Source organism: Oncorhynchus nerka, linkage group LG11 (genome assembly GCF_034236695.1).
Source record: "Oncorhynchus nerka isolate Pitt River linkage group LG11, Oner_Uvic_2.0, whole genome shotgun sequence".
Lineage (NCBI taxonomy): Eukaryota > Metazoa > Chordata > Actinopteri > Salmoniformes > Salmonidae > Oncorhynchus > Oncorhynchus nerka.
Window position 1 is genome coordinate 48027352 of NC_088406.1, and position 5757 is coordinate 48033108.

Genomic DNA, 5757 nt, shown 5'->3' on the forward strand with positions numbered 1-5757 from the left:
GTGCGACAGTGTGGCCGGTGATTTACGAGGCAGTGGACAGTGGCTGTCAGACCTGGCCGTGTTGTCTTAAGGTCTAGCCGGGGCTGACATGCTCTTCCCCTGCTCCCGCCGGGCCAGGGCCGGGGCCGGCCCCCACGTCCACATGGACCCCAGATGGCGGCGGACATTCCAGAGGCGTTCATCACCCACCCTGCCTCCCCAGGGTGAAGCCACCTACACCACCTCCACCACCACCACCACCACCACAATTAAGATTCTGTCCTCTGGAGGTCCTAGAGAATAAGGACATGAGCAGCCAAAATACATGGCCCCTACACATAGCACAATACATGGCCCCTACACATAGCACAATACATGGCCCCTACACATAGTACAACATATGGCCCCTATACGTAGCACAATACATGGCCCCTATACGTAGCACAATACATGGCCCCTATACATAGCACAACACATGGCCCCTATACATAGCACAATACATGGCCCCTACACATAGCACAATACATGGCCCCTACACATAGTACAACACATGGCCCCTATACGTAGCACAATACATGGCTCCTATACATATCACAATACATGGCCTCTACACATAGCAAAACACATGGCCCCTATACATAGCACAATACATGGCCCCTACACATAGTACAACACATGGCCCCTATACGTAGCACAACACATGGCTCCTATACATATCACAATACATGGCCCCTACACATAGCACAACACATGGCCCCTATACATAGTACAACACATGGCCCCTATACATAGCACAATACATGGCCTCTACACATAGCACAACACATGGCCCCTATACATAGCACAACACATGGCCCCTACACATAGCACAACACATGGCCCCTATACATAGCACAACACATGGCCCCTATACATAGCACAACACATGGCCCCTATACATAGCACAACACATGGCCCCTATACATAGCACAACACATGGCCCCTAGCACAACACATGGCCCCTATACATAGCACAACACATGGCCCCTATACATAGCACAACACATGGCCCCTATACATAGCACAACACATGGCCCCTATACATAGCACAACACATGGCCCCTATACATAGCACAACACATGGCCCCTATACATAGCACAACACATGGCCCCTATACATAGCACAACACATGGTTATTTTGATGGTTATCATCCTTACAACAATAATCTGAATGTGCTCAATTGTAGACAAGATAGGATCTAGCTAAGATCTCACAGGCTTTAGACCACATTTAATGATCTGATGAAATCTAGAGATCCTCTTCCTGTTCTCCAAGCATGTTGCTAGAGAGCACTGGTAGATAATGGATGTAGGTAGCAACACTTCAGGAACCCAACAAGGACTTCTGGACTTTTGACACACCCAACCTACCCGACGTCTCCAAGCGGTTATTATCAGTACTTATGAGCCGTTTGCATCCCAGGTGTGCGAGTGACATATACGCCCCCGCCCCTTTGCCGTTGCAGCATGTGACCTCATTACTCAGTCCAATCAGATAAGCTTTTCTCTGTCTCGTCCCGTATCTGATACACACTAGTTTCCCCTGACCCACTGACAGATGTAGTAAAGGGGTAGTAAGGCTATTGTGACCGACCTGGACTTTTGACCAGAGGGTTAAAGGTTGCACACGGGTGCGAGAACTTGAGCCAGACACTGAAAGTGAGTGGCCTCAGTGTGTATCCAGCTGTACAAATGGATAATACCGGAGCTTTGTCAGTTGTTTCTGTGTGGTGACGATATTACCCTGGAAATTAGCAATCCTCCGGAATCCATTTATCATCAATAACACTGCCGGTATTCAGTCATCCCCATCAGCATCATTACGATCTTTCTTATCATCACTTACTTGGCAAAAGTCTACCTAAAAACACTGACACTTTGTCTACCACCCTCGGTTATTACATCGTAAAAAGCTCCCTTCAGGTGACAGTTATGGCTGTATAAGGATGTTAGGCATGTCTACACCTAAAGGCAGAATGATTACTCTAAATTGAGTAAGTCCGTAAAAAGCCTCTCCCTGTGTCTGTACATCTATAAGAGCCTGTGGAGTCCCTGGTTGGAGTCCCTGTTCGCCCACCACCGCTAGGTCCTGGTTGAGTGAGAGGTCACAGTTTGGTGGAAGCAACCCCTGAAGACTGGGTCCCCCACCCTGTCACGAGCCTGTTATTGGGGGTTTTGTTTTCATGGCCACGCAATCACAGGTCCCCCTCGTTTGCACCAATTAGCAACATCAGGAACCAGCTGGGCCATATTACAGGCATGCCGCCCACCTCTCGGGTTACCGGTGCGAGGGGCTAAAAACAAGGAGGGTGCGAGAAAGACGGGAGGAAGGGCTGCCAGCAACAATACAGTATGTCCCGAGCATACACAATCATTCACACTCACTCTCATTGGACCTATGTAGACACACTCCTACTTCTTCTGAGTTTCTCTCTCTCTGATCTCTCCTCCCTCTCTGACCTCTCTCTTCTCTTTCTCTCTCTCTCTGACCTCTCTTCTCTTTCTCTCTCTCTCTCTCTCTCTCTCTCTTCTCTCTCTCTCTCTCTCTCTCTCTGATCTCTCTCTCTCTCCCTCTTTCTCTCTCACAAACATGTTGACTCACATTTACCTTACTATTGTACACAATGTCATCCCACCAACACATACGGTATCCCCTTTAACATGGCAGGATACAGCTTTAACAGTAGAGCAGCACTTTATGTTGGATACCACTACTGGTTTGAACACCATGTGTTTGTCACGGATGTGTCCACCACTCATCTCGTGGCCTGTCCCGTCCCGCAAACCTCTCCCCTAGTCTGTTTTCGTGCTGTTGGGCACCAGTAACGCCAGTGGTCGGGAGAGGGGGAGGAAGAGGAGGATGGGGGACGAAAAAAGCAGGGGAGGGAGCTGGGCCGCAAAGGGATGAATGAGGCTCCTGAGTCGATGGCTCTCTCACAAACAGGACTTCACGAAAGCCAGAACGTCTCACGCACCATAGACAAACTCAAGATTTTCACAGCACTGGTGGAACAGGTGTATTCTCACATCAACAACATCGAGTGTCAGCGAGATTTGCTTAGAGCACCTGTTCCACACACCACAATTTCCAAGAGTACTACAGAGTCCTGACTCTATAGCTAGGACACAACGTTCAGTACCATTCTGTTTCTGGAACTGCCATGATTATCTATACTGTGTATGTTTTTTTCCTAAAACGGCATTTCTATCAAATGAACTTTGACCAATTCTCACTGAACTGGCTTGATCTAATATGGACATGGACTGGTACAGTGTTCTAAACCTTACAGGGCCTTCCGAGTTAGTGGAAGAGAAGGGTCCTTGGCTCCCAGTCCACCATCCACATTCCCTCAGGCTCTGATATTTGCATTGTGACAGCTACAAAGTGCCTGAAAACATGTGCGCCATGTTGTCCATCTCAACAGACAATCAATGGAATGTTCTTTTCAAAGTGGAATGTACAACCCCAAAATATCTATCCTCTTCTTTTCTCTCCTTCTCCCCCCCCCCCGCTCACTCCTCTCTGTCAAAATAAACAGATTGAGAGCTCTTTTGTATCTTACATAGCCCCTACATGCTTACTTTGACGCAGGCATTTATAAACAAATTAAAAGGTATTTTTCTTGAAAGGTATCTGACATACCTAGTGCTGGTTCTCTCTCTCTGCGTCCTCTCTCTCGCTCTGCGTTCCTGGCAGATAGGGTCCTAACCGCTGCTGGGGGAACTTTCCTGGCTCTGTGGGACCCGGGACAATCAATCCTTTCATAGTGGGCAAAAAATCCGACCCCTGGCTCCATCCTAGCAGTTAGGCCGCAGGGAGAAGGTCTCTAACTCTCACTTTCACTCTCTCAAGCCACCTTGGTTTACAAAGCTACCTTTTTACGGGTTTATATTTAGATAAACTTATTTTTCACCGCTGACCATTTTTTAGCTACTGGAGTAGGATTTTTTTATTTTTTTATAAATCTCTAAATGGTTTGCTTCGTGCAAAGCAATTTGGAAAAGGTTTGGACGCATGAGGTGGCTGGGTGTGATGGTGCCCTGTGTGTTTCCAGTAAATGAGCTGTGTGCCTTATTCAAAGACTTGCGGTTAAACGCCAAATAAAGATTAGCTCAGCAAAGACGCTCGGATTCAGAGGGAATCGAGAGGAGGGATTCAGTATATCTGAGGACAAGCTAGCCGTGCCACATTCCGACTGGAAGCAGTAAACATAATCATTGATCATCAGAACATACATCACTACTTCACATCCCGAATGAAAGACATAGGTGAGAAAGGGATTCTTGCTTCCCATATCTTCCCATACAGTAGGCAGGACACACAGACCTACAGTATCACGTCAATGATGAGCAATGCTCGATTCACTTAAAGATAAACCACAGCATAAAATTCATTCCATTCCAATATTGCTTATTCAACAAAGGGAAAGGGGAAAGGGAGATTCCTAGTCAGTTGTACAACTGAATGCCTTCAACAGAAATGTATCTAGCTATAATAAGAATAGCTATCTTTGCAACATGGTCTCAGAGCATTTCGTATTATTCTGTTACGGTTAAGATTAAGGTCATGATAAGGTTAAGGGATTAAGTTTATTGTTAGGGGAAGGGTTAGCTAAAAGGGTTAACGTTGTGGTTAGGGAAGGGTTAGCTAACATGCTAAGTAACTAAAAAGTAGTAAGTAGTTGCAAAGTTGTTCAAATGCTAAAGTTGTCCGTGATGAGGTTTGAGCGCTCAACCTTCGCGTTGCTAGACGTTTGCGTTATACAACCACCCATCCACCTTAACCAACCACCTCCCTTTTTTTTGTTGCCTTAAGCAACCTTCTGTCTTCTGTAACCACACCAAACGTAACACATCCTACTAATTTCAGTGTCCTGGATTTACGTCTAGTCTGTGAGACCAGTCTGATCTTTGCTCTACTATCTTTTTCGGTAGCTGTCATTCTCAACAATACAAATGACATCTCAAACATCAGATCAAAGCTTTGAATCAAAGAGTTTGACATTGAAAAACAAATGTCAAATACCAAAAAGCAGTCCTGGGGCCAGTTTTGAGGCGAATGAGAATCTCTCTGTAGACAGTAAAGGAGGTAGAAGGCCTGGGGCAGCTAGCTGGAGGCCTGGGTGCAGGCTGCAGGGAGGGGTGGGTGATCCTGTTCTCAGGAGCTGTCTTGCATCCTGGTGTCACGTAAGACTTTTTTTCTTCCAGGAACATGCGAGGATATTTAACTGTGCTAACAATGTGTACTCATTCATGACTCACCCTCACTTATCCCTCACACAACCCACTGGCTTCTCTCTCTCTCTCTCTCGCTCTCTCTCGCTCTCTCTCTACCACAGTAATGCGTGCCGTTAGAAAGGCCTCTTTGTGTACTGGCCTTTTTTTCAAACTCGCCATTATGTCTTATGGAGGTGTGCCCATGGCGTAGCATAATCACACTGTCCAAACCCCAGATGATTTTTTGATGTTACATGCATGAATCAGGTGATGCTGTTGTCCCTCTTGTAATCTCTCTGGCTTTACTCTGTCAATACGGGGGCCATTCTGATTGCTGTTTTGAGGCTGGCTGGTGTTATTTGTTTCCCCTGTGTAGAGACTGTATTATGACCTGTCCTTCAATGTTGCACTTGTTCTTCCTGAAACGGCATTGGCCAATTGGTGGTGTCCACGTGTAAGACAATAAATAACAAAAATAGTTCTGGATTTTCTATGGATTTTTCCACACAAAGATTCAGGAG